The following is a 15581-nucleotide window of genomic DNA, read 5'->3' on the forward strand; positions in this document are numbered from 1 at the left end:
CCCCCTCAACAGAATGGTACATTTGTTACAACTGATGAACCCACACTGACACATCCTAATCACCCAAAGTCCATACTTCACATAATAGTCCCCTCTTGGTGGTGTACATTCTGTGGGTTTGGACAAATGTATAATGACATGTATCCATCATTGTAGGCTCATACAGAGTATATTCACTGCCCTAAAAAATACTCCATGTTCTGCCTATTTATCCCTCCAACCCCTACCAACCACTGATCTTTTTACTGCCTCCACAGTCTTGCCTTTTCCAGAACGTCATGTAGCTGGAATCACACAGTATAAAGTCTTTTCAGACTGGTTTCTTTCACTTAGCAGTATACATTTAAGGTTCCTCCATGTCTTTTCATGGCTTGATAACTCATTTCTTTTTAGCAATGAATAATATTCCATTGTCGGGATGTTCCACAGTTTATTTATCCATTCACCTACTGAAGAACATCTTAGTTGCTTCCAAGTTTTGGCACAACATCCGTTGTGCAGGTTTTTGTGTGGATATACCTATTCAGTCCTTTGGGTAAATATCAAGGAGTGCAATTTTTGGATCATGTGATAAAAGTATGTTTAGTTTTGTAAGAAATCACCAAACTGTCTTCCAAAGTGTATGCACCATTTTGCATTCCCACCAGCAATGAATAAGAGTGCCTGTTGCTCACATATTTGCCAACATCTGGTTTTGTCAGTGCTCCAGATTTTGGCTATTCTAATAGGTGTGTAGTCATATCTCACTGTTTTATTTTGCATTTCCCTGATGACATATGATGTGGAGCATCTTTTCACATGCTTATTTTCCATTTGTCTATCTTTTCTGATGAGGCATCTATTAAGGTCTTTGGCACATTTTTAATCAGGTCGTTTGTCTTCCTACTGAATTTTAAGAGTTCTTTGTATATTCTGGGTAACAGTCCTTTATCATGTGTCCTTTGCAGGTATTACTCCCAGTTGGTGGCCTGTCTTTGCATTCTCTTGACATTATCTTTTGCAGAGCAAAAGCTTTTAATTTTACTGAAGTCCAGCTAATCAATTATTTCTTTCATAGATTGTACACTTGCTGTTGTATCTAAAAAGTCATCTCCATATCCAAGATTATCTAGGTTTGCTCCTATGCCATCTTCTAGGAGTTTTATGGCTTTGTGTTTTACTTTTAGGTCTGTGATTCATCATCAGTTAATATTTATGAAGGGTATATGCAAAGATTTTTTTAAATTATTATTTATAAACAGACATTAAAATTAAATAAAGGTAGTGATATAATAAGCTTAGATGCTTTTTAAAGTTGATTAGCTCCCTGCGGAGAAGACTGGAGAAGTATTTATGCATTTACCCTTTGACTGAGCAGTCCCAGTTCTAGAACTACCCTCCAGATACATCTCCACAAATATAAGACAACATATGCACAAGGCTACTCACTGAAGCATTTTTAAAATAGTAAAACCTATTAAAATGTAAGAGAATACAAATTCCGGTTAGTAGGAGCATAGTTAAACTGTAACTACCTAATGGACTACCATGCAGCTACAAAAATAATTAGAAAGATTTCTATAAATTGATATGGAACAATTTTCATTTTAGTTTCCACAATTAAGTAGGAAAAAAGGTGCAAAATAATGTATACAGAGAATGCTTCCTTTTGTGTAAGAAAGAGGGTGAGAATTAGGATATAAATATATGCCCACTTTTATAAAAAGAAACATAAGGAGAAATTACCAACTAATGACAGTCATTACTTAAACTGAGTGGCTGTCTCATACGGTCACGTAGCGTGTGAGAGCAGAGTGGAGGAGAGAAGGTTAGGAGTCAGTATCTAAGTATATTTTTATCTAAATGTACCTTTTCACTTTATCTGAGTATACATTTTCATATAGTTTTGATTTTTGAATAATGTGAATGCTTTATATATTCAGAAAATAAAATTAAATAACAAAGATCTAAAAAGAAAACACCTGCAACTGAATATAAAGATAAGGAAAAAACTAAGTGTATATTAAATTGATAATATAACACAGGAAAATAGAATTTTTTCAAATGATTTTTGAATACAGCACTGTGGCTTTCCATCTCTAGTAGCACCTATTCTAAGGAAAAGATTAAACTGCAAAGAAATCCTGAGCTATTTATAATACTCTATTTTTCGTAGTAATATTAGTATTGTAATTCTGAAGCAGTTTTATGTATCTTGTGAAATAAAGAGAATATGTAGGTACCAAGTTTTATTGTATGAAAAAAAGAAAAATGTGATATAAACAAATATCACAAACTGCTTAAGACATTAAATCTTAATGGGAAATATTAGTATGAATGACCAATTTTACATATATGCTCAGTTGGGGTCAGTTGAATATGGACTGGGTATTAGTCGATGTTACAGATTATTATTACTCTTTAGGTGTCAAAATGATATTGTATTTATGTATGAGGATCTCTTTACTCCTCAGATACCTAAGGCTATGTGTGTATTTTGGAGTGTAGTTCATGGATTCTGCATCTTTCAAATGGATCAGCAAAAATAGATCACTATTTCTCATGCTTAAATTGTTCAAAATTTAGCGTCCATGCAAGCAGGAAAAAAAGAGAAAGATACAGGCAGAAAGAAAGAGAAAGCAAAAACCTAATAAAACTGATTTATGAAGAGATAGAAAAAATCTGAATAATTTAATAACAATTAAGCAAATTAATCTACAATTTGAAAATTTTCCATAGAGAAAAATCTAAACCTAAATGTCTTAATGAATAAATTCTACCCAAATTTAAAGAAGAAATAACACCAGCATAGTAGAAACTCCTCCAGAGAACTAAGAAAAGAGGACACTTTCCCATATGTTTGATGAGGCCCTATAAATTTGAACCCAAAACTTAATAAGGACATTGTAAGAAAATTATAGGCCAATGTCATTCATGAACATACACGCAAAATTCCAAAGTAAATAAATAAATGTAAAATTCCAAACAATGTTAGCAAATTAGAGGCTCCATTTCCAGCGGTGACAGAATAGGTTGTATCAGACTGATCTCCCCCCAATAATGGTTATAATCTCTGGGCACCAGAGCAACCAAATGCAGGCAGATATCACAGGCAATACGAGCCTTAAAAGAAGGGAAACACATTGGTTTGACTTCTATTTGCTGACTACGTACCTAACAGCCACCCTAACTCAGTGTTGCACACAGGAAATGGAGCTCAGTTAGGAAGCAGCAGGCTCACTGTGCCAAGGACTCAGAGCCTGGGGCTGCTGAAGTGACTGGAAGTTAAGAGAAGAAATCTTAGCAAAGAGCAGCCAAAGAAAGGATTCTCAAAATCTGTGTAAAACTCTTCTCAGATCCTTGATTGGCTCCTCAACTGCGCAGGCATAAGGCAAGAGTCCAAGAAACCCAGCAGAAAGCAGCAGAAGACAGGCTAAAAGAGCTAAGCAGGGATTTCAGCATCTTCTTGGGAGGCAAAGTTTGGAGTTCAAGTCATGACAAATTAGGGGAACCAGGTAAATAAACATTTCAGGTTTGCCATCGAAATGCCAGAAGAGTCACCTTAAAATAAAGCAGAGAAGAAGTAATTATAGCAAAAGGCTAACAATTGGTAAATCTGAGTTAAGGGTATATGGGTGCTCATTGTACTATTCTTCCAATTTTTTATGTATGTTTGAAGTTTTTCAAGCACAGAGTTGGGAGAAAGCATTGATTAGGACTTTCTAATGGCAGACTGCCTAAATGTACCTAGCTCTCCTCTCTTCAGTGCCTCTCCCCCAGTTATAGAAAAGGGTCGGAATTCTCAAGGAGAAAGAGTGAATGTTTGGAGGTAACAACCCAGAATTTAGGGGGCTGAAAAACAAATGTAACTGATTTTCCCAGTTGGAAAAACAAAGCTGCAGTCAAATCCAGAAATGCAGAAGTCCCATAAGTAGACGGGCTCACACTCCCAAACTCCAGAAAGGCCCTAGAATTGTGTGTAACTTGATGATGAAGCATACGGCTTTGAAAAGAAAAAAAATCCACAAAAGAAGCAATTAGGTGTTCACATCCCCTCTCTGACATTTTACAGATGATTGCCTGGCCTCCCACCTCAGCGGAAGACTGAAAGTTAATTGTGTGGAGAAGATCAACTAGAGGGATTTGATGGGAGGACACCGAGCACATGTAACAGCTGGAGTACTGCAGTGGAAACTGGAGAATGAAATTAAATGATGAGACCCTCCCAATCTCTTCTGATTTCTCAGCTTCCAGATTGATGACAGACAAAATGACATCCCCTCTAAACATACACAAAGGTGATTAGGGGTTACTGTATGGGGAAATCCACCTGACTAAGAGAAAACATCTGAATATCAACACTTTGTAGTTCTCAAATGAAATAGATTTGTGCTTCCTGGTTCACCCAACTGAAAAAGCAAACAAACTACAACAGCCCCGTGCATACAATGCTTCTAGTCACCATTGTGCTGTCTCTAAATATGAATGGACCAGCCAAAGATTTCCAGATACTTATGGCACATGCATAAGACAAGTTCAATAAGATGATGCTTAAGACCTGCAAGTGGAGTTTCTGAGCCATACATTGCTCAGGCAAGGGTTTCATATAAAATATAAAAGTTGTCTGTAGTCCAGATTAGAAATAATCCTTTTTTAATAATGGACATCCAGTGTTTTTAGGGCTCATTAGTGCTTACTAAGGGCTCATGTCCTATTTTCTCTTCCAACAGTCCAATTTTCTTCCTCAAAAGTGAAGACAAGATGGGGACTCCTTGTTAAAGGTGGTTTTTCAGCCACAGCTTTTACCTTCTCGTCTTCCTAAAATCCTATTAAAATGATAATAAAGAAAAAAAAAACACTTTTAATCCCCATACCTTTTTCTCAAGTCTTTCCTTCTCTAATATAATTGTCTGTAATGTTTCTATTCTCTGTTGCTTCCAAATCCATTTTATATTTATTTCTGAATCTGTGAAAATAGGCTCTCTCTGTCTCCCTCCTTCCCTCCCTCTCTCTCCTCTCTCTCCCTCCGTCTCTCCTTCTTTCCTCTCCAAGCTTTCCCAGCTAACCTCTCGTCTCTAGTTTTAGGATCTCTTTGAGTCTTCATTATTACAGAGTCTATAATATCTTTAATTTCTCAAACATGCAAAATAGTTACTTTCCAAAATTTCAATCTACGTTCTGGAGTAAGTTTTCATGCACATTTTTACATCCCACAATTATACACTGCAGTGTTTATTTACTTCTTTGTGGCCAAAGTTTACACAAATTCTGTTTCTTTTTCCTGTTCATACCTACTGTTTGTCTAAGAATATTCTCCTTTCTCTTCCCCTGAGCTCTGTCCTTAGACCTTAAGGTGGCCTGGCCGATACTACCTTGTTAGCCAGTTAGCTGGCAAGGCTGCTGGGGGAAGAAGAGGAGCTATAATTGTAGACAAGTTTATTGAAAATCATTGCTTTATGTTCTGATCTCTATGGAAAAAAAAAGCATACCCCAGTTCTGTTTGCACTTCCTCTTTTCCCATTGCCCCTACTACATAATGGTTTAGGTGCTTGATGAGACAAAATTCTGAGTTAGAAGAACTTAATTTACATAGTTACATAGAAAAAGCTTGAAGGAGTTTGTTTAGACCATAAAAATGCCTCTCAGAAACTCACTGGGATTAATGCTTGGCAGCGTGCCATTTTTTGTCTGCGGTCCTGTCTTCTGGCACTGCCTAGGCTAGACAATCACAGAAGTCTCTTCCTTACTGCGTGGAAGAAATAGAGACTTTTAGTTTATTTGAACAATTATTTCTACTGACTGCCAGGTGTTAGGTAAGTTCCAGTTATAAGATGTTTGTTCGTTCATTCAGCCTGCATGTACTGCAGACCCACATGGTGCCAAGCACTGAGGTAGACGTGGGCACACAGGGATGCCTGAAACAACATCAGTGCCTCCAGGGTCTTTGGGGACAGATAAACATGTAAACCAGTAACTGCAGTGTGATACTGTAAGTGCTACAGACGGGATCCAAAGGGAGTACTGCGGATGGTACTCTTAAACCTGGCTAGGAAGGCGAAAGAAAGTCCTTCAGGACAGGTGACACTGAGATGAGTCTTGAAAGGTAACACAAGAGTTTACCAAGTTGACAAGGCCATGCTAGAAAGAAGGAACATCTTGAGTAAAGTCTTGGATTTAAGAAAGATCACATCTAGGAAAAAGATCGTGTATAGTCTGGCTTGCCTGCAATTCACAAGCATGTTGAGGAGAGGCAGTAAATGAGAGTGGAAAGATATTCATGGCAAAGATCTTAATAGATTTTATATGTCAAGACAACAAGTTGGGGATTTTTCCTACAGATCATGAACATGTCAAAAGGATTTTTTAAAAATAGAAGATGACATCTTTTAATCTGCTTAAAAACAGCCAAAAACAACTTATCTGAAACAGGTCAAATTCTTGCTCTTCATTCTACTGACGATCAGATTTGTTTGATTAATCGATAATTTATCAAATATGGATATAATTCTACATTAGGGACAATCTGTGAGTTAGCAAAGACACTCTCTGTGACCAAACTTTGATCAGGCTCCTCTGAGATTAGACCTTTCAGATTAGACCTTGACCTTGGCCCCCATAGTTGGCAGGGGGGTATGTCTTCAGGGTTCAGTTTTAGCTAGAATCCTGCTAAGTCAGTTTAGAGAGAACTACCCAACCTTGATGTCTGATCACCCCATCCTGCCTTCAGCAAGAATCCTGTCAAGTAGGTTTAGCAACAATCCCCCTGCCTTTGATGTCTCTTCTTCCCTATTTTCCATCCACTGACCTCCACGTTTGGTTCTGTGACTATAATCCCCAGCTGTTTTTGTTGTATTCAGAACTGAGAGTAGTTCCATACTGAGGTAGCTTTTTGTCTGCTGCAATAGTTCCTGAATAAAATCTGTCACTGCTTTAACTACTATCCAGCTCTGTTTCTCTTTGACAGTTACATATAAGACTTTATTGTCTGCTGTGTATGTATGTCTATACACACACACACACATGAACACACACACATATATGTATATATATAAAAATAAATATAAGTATAGGGGGTGAAGGGTATAGGTCAGTGGTAGAGTGCACATTTAGCATCCATGAGGTTCTGGGTTCAATCCCCAGTACCTCCATTAAAAAAAAAAAAGACTTAAATATAAGACCCCAAACCATAAAACTCCTAGAAGAAAAAATAGGGAAAATTCCTTGACGTTGGTCTTGGCAAAGACTTTTTGGATATGACATCAAAATCATAAGCAAGAAAAGCAAAAATAAACAAAAGGACTATATCAAACTAAGAAGCTTCTACACAGCAAAAGAAACAACAAAATGAGAAGGTAACCTATGGAATGGGAGAAATTATTTGCAAAATATATATCTGATAAAGGGTTAATATCAAAATATATAGGGAACTCATACAACTCAACATCAAAAAAAAAAAAAAAAAAAGAACAAAAAAACCCCCAAATAAGCCAACTTAAAAATGAGCAGAGGTTCTGAACAGATATCTTTCCAAATGAGAAAAACAAATAGACAACAGGTATATGAAAAGATGCTCAACATCACTAATTATCAGGGAAATGCAAATCAAAACTTCAATGAGATATCTCCTCATATCTGTTAGAATGGCTATCATCAAAAAGACAAGAGATAAGCATTGGTGAGGATATTGAGAAAATGGAACACTTGAGCACTGTGGCTGGGAAGGTAAATTGGTGCAGCCACTGTGGAAAGAGTATGAAGGTTTCTTAAAATATTAAAAATAGGGAGAGGGTAATAGCTCAGTGGTAGAGTGCATGCTTAGCATGCATGAGGTCCTGGGTTGAATCTCCAGTACCTCCATTAAAAAAAATAGAACTACCAGATGATCCAGCAACCCCACTTCTGGGTATATATATCCAAAGGAAATAAAACCACTTTCTTGGAAAGACAGCTGTACTTCCACGTTCGCTGCAGTATTATTCACAGTAGACAAGATATGAAGAGCAACCTAAATGTTCATTAGTGGATGAATAGATAAATAAGATGAGATACACACTCACACACATAAACACACACTTGACTATTATTCAGCCTTAATAAAGGAAATCCTACTATTTGTGACAAAGTGCAAGAAACTGGAGGACATTATGCTAAGTAAAATAAACCAGATATAGAAAGACAAATGTTACATGATCTCACTTGTATTTGGAACTAAAAATGCTGAACTTAAAGTAATAAGAGTAGAGTCGTAACAAAGTAAGAAGATTAAGGGTGGTTACCAGAGCTGGGACACTGAGGAAAGGGAGAAATTAAAAAAAAAGAAAGAAAACAGACAGTGATTGTCAAGGTCTAGGGGGAGGGGTTCAAGGAGCTACTGTTTAATAGATATAGAGTTTCAGTTCTACAAGATGAACAGTTCTGGAGATGGTGGTGATGGTCGCACAACAACATGAATGCACTTAATGCCACTGAACTTCACACTTAAAAATGGTTAAGATAGTAAGTTTTATGTTATACGTATTTTACAACAATTTTAAAAACTGGAAAAACTAAAAAAATGTTTCTGGAAAAAAAGAAGAAGAAAAAATGAGGGAGAACAGATAATTTTCCACATTCCTTAGAAAAAATCCAGTGCTTACCATGGTCTCCAAGGTTCCAAAGGTCCTGCACTTCCTGCCCCCCACCCCACCCAGCACTACACCCTCAGTTCCTAACAATCTTCTTCTCACTCACTGTGTTCCAGCCATCCCAGCCTCCTAGCTATCCCTAGTCCCTGATGCCTCAGAGACTTGGATCTCAATGTTCTGCTGCCTGGAACGCACACTCATTGTTCTCCAAGTTTCCACCTCTGCCCCATCCCAACTTATCACATAGCTTAGAAAACAGACAGCAATTACATGGGGAAAGACTGCCTTTAAATTTGGAAGAAATATGACAAAACAACCAGTCTATAGTAAGGGAGACTCCATTCTTATAAATGATTGTGAATTTGAATAAGCCAGTCTGTCTGTCTGTCTGCCTGTCTGTCTATCTATCTATCTATCTATCTATCTATCTATCTATCTACCTATCTATCTATCTATCTATGCAAATTATATGTTAAGTTATGGAAATGTGAAGTAGAAAGACTTCTCAGTCAGAGGTAGACTCCTGTGGAGAAGCATTCTGTGGAGTGTATCTACAAATCTCTACTAACTGAACTGAAAAATTAAGTAAGTCAGCGGGCATTTCTTTGGAATATTTCTTTTAAAATATGTTTCTTTGGTAAGAAATAACAAGGTATAGGAGAGAAAATTCAGATAAGAATCCAAAGAAAGAGAAGGGGTGGTTGGCAACTGAGAAAAGTCACTGCTGAGCCACAAACTTAGGAGCCAGAACAGGACATTTCAGGCAAAGCAGTCTGAAAGACCAAGTGCAGATGACTGGAAGAAGAACTGGCCCAGGTAGTTTCCCAGCTGATAACCAAGGAAGAGAAAGAGAGTTGGCATCTACGTCTCATCAGCAGATAAGATAATATTTAAAAGAAATACTGCAAAGAAATGCCTGATGACTTCCTTAATTTCATGATCCTAGAAAAGGTATGAAGCCCCTACAGCTATAAGTAAACTTTTCTTCTGTGATCTTGTGCAAGATCCTATTCAGCTAGACACATTGTCCTGACATTAAGAAATGCTACCCAAGGTCAGTAGGCCAGACAATCCAAATGGGTAATTTGGCACCAAGGACTTGAAGACCCAGATCTTACAAGCTTGATCATTGGGATCTACTCCATTATCTGAGACATCATATAGCTGAAACAGTTTTGGAAATGATGAACAAAGTAAGAAGTGTCATACTTCCAGATCTCGAAACTTACACAAAGCAACAGTAATCAAGACAGTGTGATATTGGCATAAGGACAGACATAGAGACCAATGGACTGGAACTGAGAGTCTAGAAATAAGCTTATGTATCTAAGGTTAACTAATTTTTGACAATAGTGCCAACACAGTCCAGTGGAGGAAGAACAGTCTTTTCAACAAAGAATGCTGGTACAACTGGATTACCATATGCAAAAGAATGGTATCGGCTCATATCTTACATCATTTACAAAAATAAACTCAAAATGGATTAAAGACCTAAATGTAAGAGCTAAAATAATAAAATTCTTAGAAAAAAACACAGGGTAAATCTTCATGACCTCAGATTTGGCAATGTTTCTTAGATATGACCAAAAGTATATATAAAAAAAGAAAAAATAAACTAGTTCATCAAAACTAAAAATTTTTATATGACCCAGGAATCCCACTCCTGGGCTTGTATCCAGAAGGAAATCTACTTCAGGATGGCACCTGCACCCCAATGTTCATAGCAGCACTATTTACAATAGCCAAAACATGGAAACAGCCTAAATGTCCATCAACAGGTGACTGGATAAAGAAGATGTGGTATATTTATACAATGGAATACTACTCAGCCATAAAAACCGACAACATAATGCCATTTGCAGCAACATGGATGCTCCTGGAGAATGTCATTCTAAGTGAAGTAAGCCAGAAAGAGAAAGAAAAATACCATATGAGATCGCTCATATGTGGAATCTAAAAAACAAAAACAAACAAACAAACAAAAACAAAGCGTAAATACAGGACAGAAATAGACTCACAGACAGAGAATACAGACTTGTGGTTACCAGTGGGGTGGAGGGTGGGAAGGGATAGACTGGGATTTCAAAATTGTAGAATAGATAAACAAGATTACACTGTATAGCACAGGGAAATATACACAAAATGTTATGATAACTCACAGAGAAAAAAATGTGACAATGAGTGTGTATATGTCCATGAATGACTGAAAAATTGTGCTGAACACTGGAATTTGACACAACATTGTAAAATGATTATAAGTCAATAAAAAATGTTAAAAAAAAAAAAACTAAAAATTTTTGTGCATCAAAGGATATGATAAAAAAAAAAGTGAAAAGACAACCCCAGAATGGGAGAAAGTATTTCTGAATCATTTATCTGATAAGGTTCTAGTACCTAGAATATATAAAAAACTCTTATAATTCAATGACAAAAAGACAAACAGCCCAAATTAAAAATGAGCAAAGTACATAATTTGTCCTTTCACAGGAAGATTTACAAACAACCAACAAGCACATGATTAGATATTCAACATCATTAGTCATTAGGGAAATGTAAATCAAAACCACAATGAAATACCACACTTCATACCCACTAGGATAATGATAATTTAGGGGGAAAAAAACAGAATATAAGAAGTATTGGCAAGGATGCAGATTAACTGAAGCCCTCATTCACTGATGGTAGGAATTCGAAATGCTGAATCCACAATGGAAAGCAGTTTGGCAGTTCCTCAAAAAGCTAAACATAAAACTACCATAAGATCCAGCAACTGTACTCCTAGGTACATAACCAAAAGAATTGAAAACAGGAGTTCAAATAAATATCCATATATGAATGTTCATAGCAGCACTACTGACAACTGCCAAAAGTAGATACAATCTAAATAACCACCAACGGAAGAATGGATAAACAAAAGGTAGTATAGCTATCACAATGGAATATTATTCGGTCATTAAAAGTAATGAAATACTGATACATGTTGTAATATGGACAAACCTTGAAAACATTATGCTATGTGAAAAAAAGCCAGTCACAAAAGACCACATATTACATGATTCCATTTATATGAAATGTCCAAAATAGGCAAATCAGGAGACATAGAAAGTAGTGGTTGCTTAGAAGTGAGGGTTTTGATAGGAAATGGGGAATGGCTGCTAATGGGTATAGTATTTCTTTTGGAGATAATGAAAATGTCCTAAAACTGAATGTGGTGATGGTTGCACATTTCTAGGTCTATATTAAGAAATATTGAATTGCACTCTTTAAATGAACGAATTGTATGGTATGTGAATTACATCTCAATAAAGCTATTTAAACAATATGCAGTAAAGATGAAATAAAGAGTAATTTCCAACTATTTTATTTTGCTCCTTAAAGATACAAGGCATTTTTCCTCTTATAAAATTAATAATATTTTAATATAATGTTATATTAATAATATTATAATAATATTATTTTTAAATTGTAGTGAGAGTAATAGCTTTTTGAAAACCTTCATTTAACACTTTGTAATACACTGAGTCAACAATTTGGTTTCAAGTTCCAAGTATTTTGATCTTTAGTTTTTAACGGCATTCATAAATGAAAATTATACCTCACAATAATGCAGAGATCTAAATGGCATAACTGTTTCAAAGGGAACAAGTTTCTCTGGCGATACTTACTAAAAATAAAATTAATTTTTCAATCCTTTCCACCATCCAACAGAAATTTTCATATAAATTTGAGAGGAAATATCCTTAGTTGGTCTTGGAAATGAGTAAGAAAGTGCTACATTTACATATTTTAAACAGCTGAGTTTAAAATCTATGGAAACCCTTTAGAATATTTTTTGAATGTTAGAAAATTGTTTCTACATTTTTAAGGTATGTATATAGGAGATTTTTACTGGTGACGTAACATTTTCAGCAACAGAAATCACAACGGAAATGTTTCCAAAAAATCGTTTTCAAAATGTTCACTCCATGCCTTGATTTTACTTCATTAATAAAATATCACATTTTCTTTAAAGAAGAAATTAAATGAGTTTATTTCTTCAAAACTGTCGGCTAGTTAGTATACTAATGACATGGTTACTGCTGAAAAGGTCAGCAAATGCAGAATGTTTACTTTTCTTTAAAGAGAAGTCTGTGTAGTTCAGATTGAGCTTGACAATTATTTTAATATTCCGTACATAAAATAATATGTGGAGCTTAAAAGATTTTTATAATCATATCTCATTCCATAAATAAGCATTGTGAAGAGTCCTCTATATAAGAAAAATCAATCCACTTAGCTAGACTTGTAAACTACAAAGCATTAACAAAATCTGAAAGCAAAAAAGATGTGAGAATACTTCATGAACCCCATGTCTTTATTGGATAAAACCTATGCCACATTTGATTGTCTGGCAGACTAAATGGAAGCTCACTGTCATTAACATATCACACAGGAATAAGGGAAACATTCTAAAGATGACAGAGTAGAAAAATGGAAAGTACTTGGGTCCTTGATGTCATTGTTCTGCTGCTGAACTAACCAAACCTGGGATCATCTATCACCAGATTCTTATTGTGTGAAATAGTAAATCCTCATTTTTAAGCCACTCTTAAGCTTTCTTTTTACTTGCTGCCCAGTGCAATCTAACGTGTGCACTGGCTCAGGGTCTTCACACCTGCTATTCATCCTGGTGTAAGAGCGCTCTTACACCAGGGCTTCGTGCAACTGATCAGTTTTGCTGTTGTTGTTTATACTGAAATATAGTTGACCTGTAATATTATATTAGTTTCAGCTGTACAACACAGTAGTTTGATATTTTATAGATACACTCCATATAATATTATAAAACATTGACAATATTCCTTGTGCTGCACACTCCTTCCTTGCAACTTATGTTTATCTAGTAGTCTGTACCTCTTAATCCCCTTCACTACTTTGCTCCTCCTCTCACCCTTCTCTCTGTCTGGTAACCACTAGCTTGTTCTCTGTATTTGTGAGTCTGCTTCTGTTTTGTTGTTTAGTCCCTTTGTTTTATTTTTCGTTTCTGTACTTTAATGTTAATTCTTTTTTTCTCAAGTTACTGTAGCCTTACTCCTTCCTAGGTTACTCTCCATCATGTTAGGCTATGTAGTTTTCTTTGAAGAATTTAATTTCTGAAAGGTTCTGATCTGCTTATTTTCTAATATTTTTATTTTCAATCTTCCTCATGGGCAGAGTCTTCACCTATTTGTTCACTGCTGTGTCCCAGGACAAAAAAAAACTGCCTGGTACATGATGGAATTCCTTCATTTTATTTCCTAAAACTTCTCCAAATAAAGCCTATGCTCCAACATACTGAGCTTCTAACAATTCACAGAATACAATCTATTCCCTCTTGATCCTGTATCTTTGAATTTTCTGTTCCTTCTGCCAACAGATCTCTTCTCCCTCTTCCTCAAGTTCTAAAATTTAAAGTACACACTACGTGTCAGGCACTGTATTAATATGAATATGAAGTTAAGTAAAACAAAGTTTCTACCACAATGAGTTACTACTTCACACCCACTAGGTCACTGGGATGGTTATAACAGACAATAACAATATAAGACAGACAGTAACAAATGTGGCAAGTATGTGAATCTGGAACCTCATGTGCTGCTGGTCAAAATATAAAATGATGCAGCCATTTTCAAAAATAGTTTGGCAGTTCCACAAACAATTAAGCACAGAGTTTTTCATACAATTTAGCAATTCTACTCCTAGATATATACTCCAAAAAACAAAAAACATATGTCTACACAAAAACATATATGAACATTCACAGGAGCATTATTTATAGTGGCGACGAAGTGGAAAGAACTCGTGTCCATAGAATTGTCAATAAATAAATAAAATGTAGTATATCCATCTAATAATTATTTAGCAATAATGAGTGAAATACTGCTATATGCTACAGCATGGATAAACTTTAAAACATTATGCTAAGTGAAAGAAGGAAGTCACGAAGTACCATATATTGTATGATTTAATATTTACATGAAATGTTTAGAACACGCAACTATAGAGAGAGACAGAAAGTAGGTTAGTGGTTGCCTGTAACTAGGGAAGAGATGGGCAGGGCTGACTGGGGTGATGGCTAATGGGTATGGGGTTTCTTTTGGCGGTAATAAAATATTCTAAAATTGAATGTGGTAATAGATCCACATATCTTAATATTATAAAAGCCACTGAATTGTATACTTTAAATGGGTGAATTGTATGGTATGTGAATTATATTTCAAGAAAGCTGTTAGAAATATGTAAATCATCAAAACCCATAAAACCCAAATCTCTGCCATCCCTAGATGTCTTCCAAGACTAAACTCTAGTTTTCCTCCTCAAGGAAGTCTTGGTTCTGTGTCCCAGAATTCTATAGCTGCTTATTTCATAGCCTGCATCACTACTATTGTAAGTCTTACTGCTTTGTCCCTTCCATCACAGTGAACGTTCCTTCTGTTCTGAATCCCAAGAGCCTAGAACACACAGAGTACATGCTTTAGTGAATGTTGGTTGAGAGAAAGAATATGAGGAAGTAATTAGATTAATAATAAAGAGAAAAGGAAGAGTTCTGTTTTATTTTAGATTAGGAAAAGATTGCAAAACTTTAAAAAAGCATAGTGTGATGGAGCAAATCCAAGGATGGGGTATGAAAACAAGAGATCGAGTTCTCTAGAGCAGAGCAGTATCAAGTGGGGGGGTCGGGGGGAACTTAAGGGTTTTCACAACGTAGATGCTCCTCGTGTAAGGAGATCAAAGTTGCTGGACAACAGGGGCCTAGCTGTAGCTCTATCAAATGACCACTTGTCACTTGAAGTTGTTCTGAGTGTTGGCAGGAAAGTCTGAAATAGACAAGAAAAAGTCAAGTCCCAAAGATCTCAAGAAATGTGGAACAGTGACAAGGATGGAAGAGGACAATACAAATCAATAATATCCATTTAAAAAGAAGATACAGGCATCACCTTTTTAGCGTAGGGAAGAGTT

At 36.0% G+C, this 15581-nt stretch overlaps 1 pseudogene; it reads right to left on the minus strand.

Annotated features, from left to right (window-relative positions):
* The window catches only part of LOC141578866 (ATP synthase peripheral stalk subunit b, mitochondrial pseudogene), a 42505-nt pseudogene that overhangs the window by 11247 nt on the left and 15677 nt on the right, over positions 1 to 15581 (minus strand).

Source organism: Camelus bactrianus, chromosome 10, assembly GCF_048773025.1.
Source record: "Camelus bactrianus isolate YW-2024 breed Bactrian camel chromosome 10, ASM4877302v1, whole genome shotgun sequence".
Lineage (NCBI taxonomy): Eukaryota > Metazoa > Chordata > Mammalia > Artiodactyla > Camelidae > Camelus > Camelus bactrianus.